We start from the raw sequence: 17843 nt of genomic DNA, 5'->3' as shown, positions 1-17843 counted from the left end.
TTTGTGTTCCTACTTAGAAAGGTGAGAATGCAGAGTTTCATTAGCTAGGTATATCTGTCGTTAACGGAAATTTTAGCCTTAATTCCAAGTAATACACTAATAATGCAATTGTGTTTAGCAAAAAGAATGATATTTCAGAACTATTAACGTTAATGAACAATAGATTTAAGAAAAATATCTATAGTTTTACCTTTACCCTAGTATCACGTTTCTGTACATATTTACACTTGTTACTGTATATTTGTGTTTTAAGAGTAAATTCATGAATGAATTCTGTGCGATCCGTCAACAACTGTCATTACTTTCGTGTTAACAGTAACATACGATAGTTTGAATGCTTGTTTTCTAACATTTCAAAAATTCATCACCACACACACAAAATTGTTACCTTGTGATGACAAGAAACCCACTTGAGGTAAAAATATATCTCAAGACGGCTGATAAAATATAGTATATTTTAATAAAAGTTTAAATGCCCATGCCAGCTATCTTGAGATATATATTGTTTCCTATATATACTTGGATTAATTAACAAAAAACCCACTTGAGGTAAAAATATATCTCAAGACGGCTGATATAATATATAGTATATTTTAATTAAAGTTTAAATGCCCATGCCAGCTATCTTGAGATATATATTGTTTCCTATATATACTTGGATTAATTAAAAATTATACACTAAGTGCAAATCAAGGTTAACTGGCACAGACATATATAATTATTACTTAATTTTCATATCATACTTTAGAGCTTCGTGTACATGATCCACTTTTTATGTATATTTTTTCATTGCGTTATTTTGTACTGTCTTTCAGACCTTGAATCCAATAAACTTCAATTCGGTCTCGTTACAAGACTGTGACTTGAATTTCCTTTACTGCCTTTAAAGGATTTATTAAGACATTTTAGTGTCTGAATTCAAGAGAATAAAATAACGTGAAAAAACTTTTACGGTGTAGAACTTCCAAAGATTTGAAGATAATGTAATTTTTCAAGCAACATTAGAGAAGGATACTTGGGATATTGTGTGTAATATAAAAATTAACGTTATTCAAGCAAACTAACAATTATCCACAATGTTTTCTATGTGAATATGCCTTTAGCATAACTTTTAGTGAAGATACACTGATTAATGTTTGGACAGAGTTATAATTTTGGTGTCATTATTTTGACAGAGATTGTTTCCTAATGTAAAGTTCAGTTTTAGTGTTAGTTGACACGGAAAATAAATTGAAAAGTGAATGTCTAAGTAAGAATTTGATAGCTATATATTCACTATCTGATGGGTCTTTCCTGTATATAAATAATAAAAACAACAAAAACGATCACATATTTATATATATATATATTTCATTCATTTAACGTATGATAAAAAAAAAAACTCACTAGTCAGGAAAAGTATATTTAATTAAGTAATAACTGATGTTTAGCTTGAGTTAGAAAAATGGATACATTTTGTGTTTGAAGAGAATTTATGTGAGCAGGTTCGGTGTTCCCTCTCAGAAACAAGTATGATAATAAAAACAAATACATTACAAACAGTTATATAACTATTCAGGGTAAAAAAAAAACTAACTTATGTTGAAGAAAACGTAATAATAGTAATAAAATTCCAACGAAAGTAACAGTCCTTTTATACTTTTGCTAGGGTTATTTGATTCAATTTTCTAACCAATTAAGAGACTTAAGTATCTAACATACGTTAGAATACTGCTTTTCATTTGCTTAAATCATATTACCAAGAAAGTTTTAGAGAATGTTGTGATTGAATTATGCACAAGTGTATTTTAGATGTTCTAATGATTAATCAGAGTTAATCTGTGAAGAATATCACTATTGAAAAACCCTTTTCAATCACATTATTATGCGATAGCCAGGAAAAACTCGCCCTTCAATGTAAACCTGTTCAAGGTAACGCCCAAGACTGTTCTGTTTAAATGTTAGTTCTTTTTAGCATCTTTAAGGTTAAAGTATATAGCTGTTAAATGAACGCTTGGTCACATAAAGAAGGGAAAGGAAAAGTCTGCAATTATATAAGGGTGTGGATATTCTGTTGTTGACTTAATCGATAAAGGCATAAATTTTCTAAAATTAAAATAAAAGTTTTTTTACGAATTCAAAGACTAAATAAATTTCAACTTAGAACACTTATAAATAAAAATAACTTCAAAATATATGCATTTTGCATAAAAACGCAACTAAAGACGAATATAAATCTCGCACACTTCTAGTCAAACACAAAAATATTAAAGATGTGAAATAAAAGTGTAGATAAAAACAACATATATTCTTAGCTTAACAATCTAAAGATACGAGATCCATCAGTTGCTCGAATGTTGCTGAAAGTCAGATAACATAACACACAGCTTGTACAATTTTTCTCAAGTGCCTAAAGTAAACTCATGTTGTCTGCAATCTTCACATTCTTGTTACGAGTAGTCAGATATAACGGCTATGTGGTAATAAGTTATGTTTATTTTATACAAGTAGCCATCTGGTACAACAAACACGTCACCACACTCATCGAACAACATACCAGGTTTTCTGTGCTATCTTACATGGCGATCCATAATAGAGTCCACGAATCTACTGGCAACCATAAATTGCAGCCAAAACAATTCTATCTTTGCAGCTAGTTTCAATTAGTTGTTTTTTTTTCAATAATCATGCTTATAAGTGAAGAAACTTCGTAGAATCGACGGCAACTTCCTGTTTTGGAGACACAAGGGTAGAGGACGATGTTTCGAAAGTTTTCCGCCTTTCGTCTTCTACACTTGTGTCTCCACAACAGGCAGTTGCCGTTCATTCTACGAAGTTTCATCATGAATACTCTGCCTAAAGAATCTATCAAAAAACATGCTTATAAGTATTTATTCCATCTAGTATGTGGAGAGTTTTGCCTTGATTACACGTTCTTGTTTATAAGAAATTGATATTTGCATTAAACTGCCTGCTTGGTGTATAGGTAAAAAAACACAGTTTCACGCATAATTTCTGCAAGTGCTTTGTCAGGGAGTATTACCTTATACGGTTCTGCGAAATAGGATTTGAACATTCAAAGATATAGTAACATTATTAAATCCATTGCACAATTTCTACTGATTTTTTACTTTATTTATACATCGCAATATGGTATTTCTGAGAACTAAAGTTTATCTACAAAACAAAGTCTCCTAGCGGACAATTAATGCAACATCTTCATAATTAAGATGCTTATGGTGAAACGAAGATCTACTGTGGCTAGATTCGTCACTTGTGAAACTGCACCAACATGACGGAAAAGTCAATCTCATTGCTCAATTTTTTGCCAATCTTCATTGGAAATAATAAAAATAGTTTGCAATGGCCAGAGTGTATGATTTCATTAAAGTGTAGAATATGCTGAGTTAATTAGAACTTCTTCAAGTGTTTATTGACCTAATTTCGCTATAATGAATAATACTTTTTCTATTACTTATTTCAAACATCAACTTATTCTGAGATTTTAGTGACCCTCAACCCATACCCCATAGAACACATTTGGGAACAGCTTCTTGGATGGAATTTCAATTTACTTTACTCACAATGAAATAGCTAGAAAACATCTAAGCGACGGACTACGAAAACATTATGAAACAACTTCCTAGAATGTACGCAGCTTTGGTATAGAGCTAAATTATAACAAAATATATTTTAGAATGCTTCAGAATTTTAATTAAAATACACTTATCCATTTACTTAGCAGAGTATGATTGAAATCGTGCTTATTAGTTAATACTATAAGTGCATAATATGAAATTGTAGTCTAATTATTTTCACATTACTATTAAGTCAGTATATAAAATATATAACGAAGTATAGAGCGTAAAGTAACACGTAAACAGGCCCAGCATGGCCAAGCGTATTAAGGCGTGCGACTCGTAATCTGAGAGTCGTGGGTTTGCATCCGCATCGCGCCAAACATGCTCGCCCTTTCAGCCGTGGGGGCGTTATAATGTTACGGCCAATCCCACTATCCGTTGGTAAAAGAGTAGCCCAAGAGTCGGCGGTAGGTGGTGATGACTAGCTTCCTTCCCTCTAGTCTTACACTGCTAAATTAGGGACGGCTAGCACAGATAGCTCTCGAGTAGCTTTGTGCGAAATTCAAAAACAAACAAACAAACACGTAACCAACAACAATAACTTATGTACGCAATAGTGAACTTAGTAAAATTTAGAGATCCACTCTAATGTTTGTCAGATAAGACCTGTTGGTGAATACGTTGGTCTTCATATTGGGAAGTCCAAAGTTTGAAAACACAGTATTTTGTCGAATATCCATCGCATTTTCTGTTGTCGAAACACTATAAAAACCATAGTAATACTGTTATTCAGTTTAGAGTTGCGATGTAAATGGTGGTTGTTGTTTACTTGGTTTTCAGACTTTGTCAGCAGCTATCAATTAATTATAGCTATACATGAGTTTGGGGAATATGACTTGGTTGTTTAGTTCATGTGCCTCATAAATTTGAAATTACCAAATGTCGTATATCTATTTTGTTGCTATTTTTCGAAATACTTATCTTTATGATCTGAAAACAAAATAAATTTTGAAAAACTATTACAATCATATATTATAAAACAGTAAAGTTAATAGTCTTCAAGAAATTTTTAATTTTGGATTATTAGTTAAACGCAAGAGGATGAATAGTCAGCAAAAGCTGCAAATAAAATAAATAAATTGAAATTTGTGGTTTCAATAGGTAATCAGTTTTTAAGTTAGCACTTAGCTAAAGCACTTTTGACAGCAATTTATGCCATGAATCTTTCTGGATGGGCCTCTTCCAGCAATGGGATGATGTACCTTTTGCCCATTCTTCCTGGCAAAATTGCTACAATTCTAATAAGTTCGTTCGTGATTATTCATGAACTGTAATTTTCAAGGGTCGCCAAACATTTTATATTGGAATAAAATATAAACTTTTATTTAAGCAATATTTTATATTTGCTTAAGATGACTTAGAAGCTAAAAAAACAAAATATGAAAATTTTCAGATAGAGAAAAGTATTTTTAATCTTAGCACAAAAATCATTTTCCATTTTAAACAGTCAGTACTTCGATTCCAAAGCCTTTAATAAAAAAAACTTAATTGAAATTCTGTATTTCTACGTACAAGAACTTGTAATATTTACTGCTGTTTTCTAAATCTTGTGAAGATATATGTATTGTGTTAAATGTTATAGTATAGAAGCTCTGATGGTTACTTTTGGGTTATAAGGTTGTTGTAACCCATTAACCTCATATGTTAGTTAGTTTGGGTATATTGAGTCTTACTTCTTAATTTATCCTTCCAATCTTTCCACTGTGAAATGAACATAAGATTACGAATAAACAGACAAGATAGAAAAGGAAGTATTAGCACCAATATCATGATTTTATTGTTGTTTTCTATTTATTTGTTTTTGTTTATTTGCTTATATGCCCTTATTTCAATTTCTGAAATTAAAGAATTTAAAAGGAAACTTCTCACTTAAAGAACGACATTCACTACAAGTGGAAGAACTCATAGCCAAAAGTAATTTTTTTTGCAGGAGAGAGAGATGGTTTTATAAGAGAATTTTTTCTTGGACATACAAGATTCGCTGATCGTACCAAGATTCCTGACGTCAGTTTCTCTACAGTTGTTGATTCAGAAAAATCAGTTGATATCTGATGTAATCAGAATGACAGAATAAGCACTGTTTCTGAAGATTTATTTTGGTGAAATGGAAGCACACATGACTGAGGATAATCTAGATTAAGTTGTGCCAAGTTAGCCAAATACCATGTGGAGAAGTCTCTAAAGAATTCCCAAGTCATTGCCAGCCAATGTAACTCAGCTCACATGAGACAAGCCAAAACTTATTGAACCATTGTGAACAATGTCTACTCTAAGAAAAACTATTTCACTGGCAGGTGAAAGAATGGGAATCAATAGAGAAAAAACATAGAGCGGTCCTGATCCTCTTCAAGCTGGAAGGTATCTTGCTAAGATGGCCTTGGATTCTAAAACCTGGAGTTGTATAGAGCTTTAGAATATGTTACTCACTATCCTGAGGTCCCTAGTCAAGGAATGGTAAAATACATTAAGATCAACTTCTGATAAGGAGGAAGAGGTGAACGCTTCACCTAGACTCCTCTGGTCCAAAAATGGACGATATCCCGACGCAGAATTGATGCACCATACTAACAGACAGTCTACAATAACACATTTCAAACACCGAAACGACATGAATACCAAGCTTAATAATTTCTTTGACAAATGAGTAGAAATAAATACACACAAATACTTGTAAATAAATTATTACAAGTAAATCATCAGTACTGTTTTTAAAGGTGTGTATCATAGACTGTCTTGTTTCAAAAATAAACAAACTTGTAATATAGAAAATGCTAACAAGTAGAGAAAAATACACTATTTAACCTTATTTGACAATGGATACTTTAAATAATTTATAAAGAAGAAAATACACGTCATAAATAAGCAGGGATATTGCTATAAAAAGGTAGCCATGTTCTCATATATCCAGAGTTTCCCTGTTAATACACAGAAAATAGAGAAACAAACTGAAATTAGAATGGTAGTCAGAAGCTACAACTTAATACGTTTGTAGTTAATAGATACCATAACACCTAAAAACCCAGTGGAGAGCAAAAACGCCATTAACAATATAACTTGTGAATGTGCACTCTAGTTCACTAGAAAAAAAAAGACCACCATAATCTGAATTTTAGAAGCACAGTAGACATTTTATACTTTGTAATACCTATCTGTCTGTAATAGCAGAAAATGCTGAAAATAATAATATACAATAAATTGAAATAATCCTAAGATGATGTGATATGAAACCCACATGACAGTAATAAGTCTTCTACATGTGTCAAGGTAGCACAGAAAAGCAGAAATAGCAAGTTACTCTTGAAAAAATTGACAATTGAACTTGGTAGATATTTAGGTTAAATTATGCTTTCATTCCCCTTCGGTGAATGAAAAATAACCAGGGTCAGTCAGAAATGTCAGTTTCTCTTTATCCCACACGTGACTAATGATTATAGGGCGCATGACTTTTGGGTTTAATTGATTCGTCAAGATTCGGTGATGATATATATTTCTTTGATTAAAGTTCACGATCTACAAGAAAAGAGTCAGGAGAAGTTGCGAAGATACTTTAAAAGGTTGGGGAAAAATGTGAGAAATGAGTTAAAGAACTCTGATGAGCTGTTTCTGGACTCAGGGGAAAAAGGTGAGTTGTCATGGCGACAACCATTGAAATATTTGTTATAAGGAACTCAAATTTATGAGCTAGAAATATTTTTCATGAAACTGCAGTTACCACATTATGAAAACTATTGTCATCTAGTAACTGAACAAGTAACAGACTTTGATAACAGTTAGAAATCAATAAAATATAACGACAAAACATTTCTCTTTTTATATGAAATAACTTTATAACCTTCTGGCAGCAAAAATATACCAATTTTACTAGCCAATATTACTATTATAATATCTCTATTTGGGTATATTTAAGTCAATTTGCAAAAATGTTGTGTTCATGTACGTTTCATTCACTCGCGTTATTTTTCCTCGACAACTTGCCTGTTCAGTCTTCTATAACTCCTCTTCCCTGATGTTAAGATCACACGCAAGTGTAAAAGTAACATAAAAATTTGCACAAATCAAGAAGAATTTCTGATTCTTGATATTCAATGATTTTCGGTATTACAACACTTTCTTTTTTGATCGAGTATAGTCTTATGTTCTTTTTGCTTCAACAATCGGATATGTCACAAAGAGTAAAATAAAAGCTAGCTAACCCTCGAAGTTGTAATACATCTTGGAGTTACGTTGTAACAACTCTTCTGTGTTGTTTTATACATTATATTAGCTTATTTCTTCCTTTGTCAGCTCAGTTAAATTTTAGTCTCTGCACTACAGCTCCTTTCAAAAGGTATTGTAACTTTTTTGTTACAAACGTATCGGTGGATACTTCATATCTCATTTGATCTACTCTCGTATACTCGGAATATGTTTTAGAACATTATATATATATATACTTGTAAATAAATTATAACAAGTAAATCATCAGTACTGTTTTTAAATATATTAGATATTATTGCATGACTAAGATAATGCAGTAGAAGATAGCACTATGTAACAAAATTTTTACTTTTTCTTGTTCCTGGGCGGAAAGTGTTATTTCCCAATTGCTTATGCCTAAAGTAAATGGAAAAGACCTATTTTTCTCTTCAAACATTGCTTTCGTGACCTGGGTAATGAAATTTTCAAATTTACCCATTTTCCAGAACATTCCAGGTAGATTCAGTGCTGAGTAGCTGAGAATTTTCTCGAAGTCACAAGAATTTTCAAGAACTTTCTAGAATGTTGTAGAACTTACAATAATTTTTTCAAGAATGAAAGTGTGCAAGGCTCAGAATAACTATTTTATTGACTATTTCAAAATTTTGAAACAAGTATTATATTTTCACTTGATAAGTATGTAAATCGTCAGTTACAAATGATTGTTCAGACTAAATATCAAATTTCAGATAAATATATGTACAATTTGTTTTTATGACAAAGTAAACCTTACATATATTCAGTTTCTAACAAGTATGTTTAAATAGTTAGTACATATCTCTATCCATATTTCGTATATAAGACCTATGTTCACCACAGCGCAGTGCGCAATACTTAACATATGTAATTAAAACCACAGACTTGCCAAGTATTATATATATTGAAACATTAACAACATGTCAAATTATACTAATACTGTTTATAAAAACGTCAGAGCTAACATAATACTAACCTAGTTTAATACGATGACATCTATGCTATATACTTGTTCTATTGTGTTTTTAACCAAATAGAATACATCACAGTGATTCAAACCAATATAGTCACACAAAATATTTCCATTTAGAAGTTGTATGATATACATTATACATTTGAAATGCATAACAGATTTGGCTATCTCCCGTCATGCTGAAACATTTGAAATGCATAACAGATTTGGCTATCTCCCGTCATGCTGAAACATTTGAAATGCATAACAGATTTGGCTATCTCCCGTCATGCTGAAACATTTCAAATGCATAACTGACTTGGCTATCTCCCATCATGCTGAAACATTTGAAATGCATAACAGATTTGGCTATCTCCCGTCATGCTGAAACATTTGAAATGCATAACAGATTTGGCTATCTCCCGTCATGCTGAAACATTTGAAATGCATAACAGATTTGGCTATCTCCCGTCATGCTGAAACATTTGAAATGCATAACAGATTTGGCTATCTCCCGTCATGCTGAACGCTGGATCTCTTTACACTCACGTTACCTTTGTCGTATCACTTAAAACTGCTTTAATCGAAATATTTAAGTATGATATACTGTAACAGTTTTTAACAAAACTTCAAGTCTAAAAATACGAATTTATCAGAGATTTATCATAAAAAATGTATGCATTGCACTCTTGAAGCTTCTAAAAAATGAATCTGTAAAAGTTTTACATAAGATATTTAATTTTTTGCTTCTTACGATAAAAGATGTAATCTACAAAAAAACACTGTTCTTTTAGATTTTGTAAATACATCACATTTACTGGTTATCATTAATGAATATACTGTACGTCTAAAATATGTTTTAGGTAAATCTGTCAATGAATAAAGGATTGTATGTTAGTAAAAAAATCAAATTTATCTATTCTTCCACCTTATATAACAAAAACCCCTAAATATACATTCATAACATTCTCAACATTTGAGGGCAAGTTAGAATGTTATGTTTTAAGCTGCTACTTTTTCTTCAATATAGAAGTCACATATTAGTAGTTTAACATTACTATTGTTGACAAATGTAACTTACCAAGATATATATTGAGTAGTACATAATAACACCGAATGTAACTGTAACAATTAGATAATTTTTACCTAAATATTGCTAACCTGTCAGAGAATGTGCTAAATACTGTGGTGTTACATCACTTTATCATTGGAATAATACGTACCTTGAATACTATAGTCGATATTTTTTATACAGTGATACACTTGTAAGTTCTGTGTTCTCACAACTAAGGTATGATCTACAATAAAATATATCTATCTTTTTATATGAAAACAGTTTATAAAGTGTGTCACATAAATTTATATAACACGACAGACGTTCACCAATATGATTGCATTTATCACCAGAGAAGTATGTTCAACTATAATTAATTTAGCATTATTTCTACCATACGTAGTGTTTTAAGTCGTAAATGTCAACCATATTGTTGTAAGATTTACGAAAATTAATGAAGCTCATTGTAGTACCAGAAATACAACAAAGTCATAATACATTATCATAGAGGTTTTCTTAAGTTAGCGTCACAGAGGAAAAAAACAACAACTATATTCCCATATTAAGAAGTCAACGGTGTGTAATAGGAATAAGAGCATGTTACCTACTCTTGAAGTAGGTTCTGTGATTATAAATAAAACTGATCTTTTGATGATAAATTAGTGTACAACATAAAGCCTTTTGCTGCTGTATTGTTCATTTGTATAGCCGAAAAGAAAAATTAAGGAACCTGTATTTGACCTTGAGGTCTCACGCTGTCAAGGGTCTGTCAAATGAAGACAAGTACCTTGATAGTAGATGACATAGATCTCTTGTAGAGTATAAACACTCACAAAAACTTACACTATGTTAATGACAACTTTTTTTTTAGCTATGAGAATGTTCACATGCATGACAATTTGACTTGTAATATTTCTTTACAGAGTTTTCTCTGCTTTGAGTTCTCAACGAGAAGAAACGTCACATCATCTGGATTTTACATTCTTTGTGATGCACGCAGCTACTGATGAGGCCTTTTGTCCAGTACAAGAGCTCGTTGGATTGGCTTGAAATTTATCAAAGGTTTGTTCAAAACACAATATCCATCATTAATGTTATATCACTTAGTTTTTTGTATCGCTATGTGTAAGAATAGGTAAATTCGTTTTATACTGATTTACAAGTTCGGTGACGTGAAAAAATATGTTGTTCATTGTTAACCTAACATACAGTTTATTCCTGTTGTAATGTATATTCTGTAATGATTAACAGTAAACGTGATGTATTTATAAAATAATAAAAGAATCGTATTTTTTGTAGACCATAATCAGAAGACACAACAGATTTGAACTATTGAACAGTAAGTTTTTTACTGTTATGATACTTATTTTTCAGCGGTGTTGTTCTTAAAATGTTAAAAGATACGGTACATACGCCCTATTTTCAATAAGTCTTGAATAAAGTTTCCTTCATTGCTAGGGCATGTTAAATTAAACATATATATAAAACAATGAATTTATTCATTCTCGTCAATACAGCTCCCCACTGGCACAGCAGTAAAACTATGGACTTATAATGCTAGAAACCGGGTTTTGATACCCATAAACCCGATGTGTAACTTTGTGCTTAACTAAAAACATACAAACTGCCGATGCAGATCTCAATAATAATCATACACATTCTTTTTGATACAGAAATTTACAAGAATGATGAATTTCACTAAGATTATCGATTATGTGTGCATCACACTGTTTCATTTTTTGGTAATTGTGAATTGGGTACATTTATTTAGCGTATATATTAATAAGAATTAAATTAAAGTGGTAATACAGTTTATTTTCATTATGAACTATATTATTTACGTTAGTATCAAAATGATAAATATTTGCATATAAGTTATGTCATTCTGAACTGGATGAAACAAATACAATCTTATCAGGTGTCGTATCTATACTGTAATAATCAAATCAATACGTAAACAAAATAAATTAATATTATTAACACACGCAATACGAATTCCATAATTCCTGCTTTCTGGAGAAAATCATGTCAGTTATGCTCTGTACAACTACTCTAAATATTCACCTTTAAAGTTCTCACATCCTGTTGAAAAAAAGGAATATCTTTCTCGGTTAGATAAAACTTTCCTTTTTCAAAGTCCTTGAACTGCCAAACATGAATATTCAACATATTCTCCTAAGTTGATAGACTGATGTAAGAGCATTTACCAATAGGACAGGCATGAGATAAATCAAGTCCTTATTCACATTATGTAATAGTAAAGAAACCTAACTTTCATTTTTTTTTCGGTTTAACTGGTTTTACTTCAATACTAGCTTTGTTCTTATTTGCCGATACGTTGATGACAAAGACATTTATTTTCTTTCCAATAGACCAAAATGTAATTAGTAAAGACTTCATTGTTAATTATGTTTGTTTGTTTGTTTTGAATTTCGCGCAAAGCTACTCGAGGGCTATTTGCGCTAGCCATCCCTAATTTACCAGTAAGACTAGAGGGAAGACAGCCAGTCATCACTACCCACCGCCAACTCTTGGGCTATTCTTTTACCAACCGTCACATTATAACGCCCCTACGGCTGAAAGGGCGAGTATGTTTGGTGCGAGCGGGATTCGAACCCGCAACCCTCAGATTACGAGTCGAACGCCTTAACCCACCTAGCCATGCCGGGCCTGTGTTATTTACGAATATAATAAATATGAATGAAAAAAGAAACGCATTACAATGCCAAAGAAACACAGTAAAGAGATTCGGAATATATATTATGATATACTTACATATAAAGATTGGTTCGTTACTTTTCCTTACGTGTAGAAAATTTCACCAGTCTTATGCTATCTGATGAAAGAAACTGGGTGGAAAGTGACCCAGGTTTTACTGAACTCTGACCTGTTTGTTTTAAACTCGTGGCCGAGCTTATCAACATCACCTGGAAACAAATAACTCTGTTGTCATTCGAGTATATAGTTATATTGTATAACAAAATAATAAATCGCATACATTTCACACGTACGTAAAGTTTATATAGATTTGTTTTAAATCTAAATATATATCATAAATATAAAGAGTAACAAGTAGAATTAAATCACTGTCAGTCAATCTGACTTTCATTTTGAAAACTATTCTAAGCTGACCCTGTCTGAACTTTTGACCAACTGTTGTAGGTCAGACACAGTCTAATCTGGCTGAGTAGCGACCATAAAATGCTATCGTTGTAAGGTACGGTTGAAATAGAAAAAATACACTTCTGTTGCTTATAAACTAGTGCCATTCGAGTTATTGATTACATACTAAGTGTAATTATTGTAGTATGGTGGGATTTCCGATACGTCAACAAATAAACACATATTTGAAAGTTTATGACTTCATGTCACTAGAAACAAGTAATATATATATATATATACACAATGCAAATATATGTGTGTTAGACAACGGTGCTAATTCCAGACATTTCAAACCCATTGACCTTTGAAGTAATTCCATTTTGAGATAAATCTTTAGATTATCAGCAGATGTGAATCTATATCACGTCAACTATGTTCAGTTAGACAAGTACGCGACCTTAGATCAGTCAAAGTTCATTGCATAAGAAAGTTCGTTAACATGTGGTACTCTGAAACTGTGAATTGTAATTGTATGTTTTGTACTTCAAGTGAATATTCTACAGAAAATGGTTGTGTAAATATATTAAGTTTTTCTATAATTGTAAATTAACCGGTTGAACAATAAGTCAATAATTTATTATATTAGTTGTAGTATTTTGGTTATTGACCTTCAGAAAGAAAGTTCAGTCAGCAAAAGCAAGCTCTTGTCAAATATTTTCTTTAAAATAGTGATGGTTAAACATAGATCCTTTGGACTGTGGTGATCAACTTATGAAGGTAAACATGAAGTTTAAACAAAAACCCTTTTCAGGATGATAACTGTAAAAATAGGTAAAGTAAATTATTAACCATAATAATTGCTTAGCTGAAATAATGAATACTATGTGCTATAAAAACTGGCTTATTTACATGTGTTATAATAGGTTTTCATTAAAATGGTTTTACATGTAAACGCAATACAGCAGATGTGCTAAACTACTACAAAACTATAAAAATACTGTTCGCCTAAAGTAACACTATCCTTAGTAAGACCTTGTAATAACAACAGTCCGCCCATAGAGGCGCTATAAGCAAACAACAAATAGAAATAATAATTTTACGTATAGTTAAACATACATCATAAACTTCTGTCTATATTAACACTACCCTTAGTAACACAGTCCACCTTTGTCGACATGTAAATAAGAGAAAATTATTAAGTCGGTAAAATTAAAATAGTAGATTGTTTTACTTATAAAGTTAAACTCTAAACATAACATTATTTATTATAACAATGGTTGTTAATATGAAATTGATTATCATCTAGTGGCTTGCTCACGAAAAAAACGGTCCGCCTTTTGGTGCTACTTCGTGGCTCTGAAAACTTTACTTTCTGCATTGCCTAGTGTCACGGCAGCATGACAAATTCTCTTTGCCATGGTGGCCCAGCAACGTGTACTATAGCAACGCACCTTCCGGTGACACTTCGTGGAAGTATCTCTCAGGCAATCAACTAATGCGTGTTTCTGAATAGGTACCCTAACCACAAACATGTTCTAAACTTACAATGTAATTAAATATTTAGCTATTCATTTACTTAATTAGTACACATTATTAGAATTATGAAGAAAAACTCATCAAGTTTCACACCATTATAAAATAAATAATAACTTCTGATCAAAACTAAAACTCCTTCCTGTCAAGGATATAGCTAATTAAATTTACTTTTAATACGTTCTCACTGATAAATTTAAAATGCATTGTTTCATGCATTTAATACCTGATTTTCAACGATATTTTTAACCGCAAAAACAAGAAGGTTAAGCCAGCTAAGGAGTTAGATCAGTTCTAATTCAATAAACTGAGCTAATCACGCAAAAAATCTACAACACGATTATAGTAACAATAATAATAACAGAATATCCTTGATAGTAAAGGTACCAAACCGATGAATCAATGTTTTCTATTCTTTAAAAGCAACACCGCAGGAAAAGTATATTTAATTATCTCAAAATCAAATTGATGTGTAGTTTCACTCAATCTTACTAGCTTGTTCTGAGCGGAAGTTAATCTTACTATAAATTTAATCCATCATTTCTGCGAGTGTTAGAGTTGACTAACACAATTATAGTAAGTTTCCGTATGGTAACTGAAAACTGCTCGACAATTTTCTTTCAGTATTGTTGCCCAAGTATGGAAATAAAATTACACTGAAATAGGGTGCATTTCCTTATCTTAGAGAATAATCGTTCTTAATTTAAAAAATGCAATTGCTTAAGCAGTTAAATGAATCACTTATTCCTTCCCTAAAGCATCTAATGAAATCATTAGAATCTTAATAAGAAAAGAAAGAAGGGAAACATTATCTAACTTTGCTTTTCTATACAATATATCTTTCCTTAACAACTAACTTTAGAAAGTATTATTAAATGACGAAGAAAAACAAAATAATTACATATATATCTCCATATTTTTATTTGTTTGTTATCACTTTTCGTTTTCTAACACTAAACTTATTTTTAGCACATTTCTTGGCTACTACACCAATCCCATAAGAATTCAAAAAAGTGTACACCATTTAGAAAACTACAGTAAACGTTTACTTAAGAAAATACTTAAAAAAAATTGAAATGCTGAATACTAACAGTAATTCTGAACTACAGATCTCCACCTGCGTGGCGGTATGTCTTCGGACTTACAACGCTAGAAACCGGGTTTCAATAACCATGGTGTGCAGAGCACAAATACCCCACTGTGTAGTTTTGTGCTTACAAAAAATAACGGAATTATATCTTTGTCATTGAAAGGGTTATGGTAATTTACGATATTAAAAGGAATATTTACCGTAAACTTTAAGATAAAAGAAAGTTTTATTAACTTTTCTTAAGTTGTAAATGTTAATCAGTAACATAAATAAAGCCACATAAGTACATGTATGTTAAAGAAAACAAAAAGTCTCACGTAAAAGACGAAAGTTTGTTAAAAGATAAATATAAAAGATTAAGTGATGACTTATGACCCTAAAAGACTTTTGCAGATAGATATATCATCAACGAAAAGCAGTACCCGCAGCCTAGAAAGTGATTCTCACTGAGTTTCATAAACAGAGGGAAGGACTAAGGACACCAAAGAAAATAATAGAGTTAGCGAAACCAGAAGAAAGAAACAAGGCTAGCCTTGACAGCAGCTCCTAGAACTAACTGCTACAGAGATAACTTAGTTAACCCTCGACTCTTTTTTCCTCAGTATCTAACCACTAGTTCTCGAACTTCGTTCGGCCTTTTCATGGCATCCTCTTGACATTTTACTTAGCATCTCAATCATTCCTACAAAGACCATCAAGTGACTCAAAATCCATACTATATTCCAATGATAAGTATTTCTCGAGCGAGTGAAGAGGGAACTGAACATCTCTAGGAGAAAACTTTTCTTCGAAATCTTTGATTTTGACTTCAATTATTACACTGAAAAAGCAGATTACCAGTAACTTCTGATCAAAGATTATCTGTACAGATCAGATCTCTAAGGTAGCTTATGAATTAATAATTCGGAGGTATATAAAGTTATTCGTCAATACATAAAGACAATAATTCATGGAGGTATGTAAGGTTATTCGTTAATACACGAAAACACGAATTGATGGAAAGTCATTCGTCAATACAAAAAAACACTAATTCAGCTAATGGTTTTACTATTGGTTCATAAGTTGGGTATCCTCACTTTTTTGAAATATTTGGTCGTAATTCCAATAATTTTTCATGAGATTTGGTATGTTTTGGAAATTCGATTCGTTATAAATCTATATGGTAAGCAAACAATGCTAAATAATATTCATAAATTTAGATATTAAAAAAATTAATATTCGAAATTTTACACACTATGATAGGTTATTTCTTTTTTAGTTTTATTATTTTTTACAAGCATTTTTTATTTCAACTTTCACGTAGGAAGAATATCTTTGAAACAGGTACGACATTTCGATCACTGGTGCGATCATTATTAAGTATTTAAATGAGCCTTAACTTCTACTAGTTGGTGTTGAGTCTCATCATTTTTGTTTATTACATAACTGGTGTTTCACAAGTTATAAAAAAACTACAAAATGAAAACAAATATAATAAAAGAAATGTTGTTTGTAATCAATATGAGTGAGAAGGTCTTTTCCGATGTATTGTGTAAAACAGATTCTACTCTGTCTATTGCGTGATGGTGAAACAATATTGCTGTACAGATTATATGATGAAATGGAAAAGTTATAACTTTGAAGTCAAAAGTGTCTTTTTTTTTCTTATGAAACACTTTCAGTTTGAATTTTCGGTTAACGATGCGTATAACTAACTCCATGTTATATACATTTTTTGTTTTATAGTGAAATATTTTTTCTCCACTGTGAAATTTAAAAGTATGTGAAGTATTTGCAGGAAACCTAAAAAAATGTGACCAAATAAAATCGTCAATATATTACAAGCACAAAGAATTTGAAGAGCGTTGTTAATTTTCCTTATTAAGTTTTTCGTAAAGAAAACCCAAATTCATATAAATACAAATATCCTATGGGCTGAAATAAAAATTAGCCAGTTACAAAAAAATGAAAAATACTCAAATCATAAAAATTCGTTGTGTGTAAATTAACAAAACTTTTTCAATGTTAGTCTTGTTACAGAAAAGCCAATGTTCATTGTTACAGATGATTAATTTGACATAATTGTTAAAATTTTAAAGTTAATAAAGAAATACTTTAACGATAGAAAGAGCAATAAAAAGTTTGTTTAAGTCAAAAGTTTCATTTATGTTTTCTTAAAATATTCGCTCGCTCTTTCTTAAAACTTATTTACTTTTACAGCATTTATTTAAAATTTTTCAAGTAGCTCACTAGTTACTTGCTTTTTACAATTATAGGTAAGTTTAGTTCACTAACGCAATT

Source organism: Tachypleus tridentatus, chromosome 7, assembly GCF_004210375.1.
Source record: "Tachypleus tridentatus isolate NWPU-2018 chromosome 7, ASM421037v1, whole genome shotgun sequence".
NCBI classification, from domain to species: domain Eukaryota; kingdom Metazoa; phylum Arthropoda; class Merostomata; order Xiphosura; family Limulidae; genus Tachypleus; species Tachypleus tridentatus.
This window is presented reverse-complemented; position numbering follows the sequence as displayed.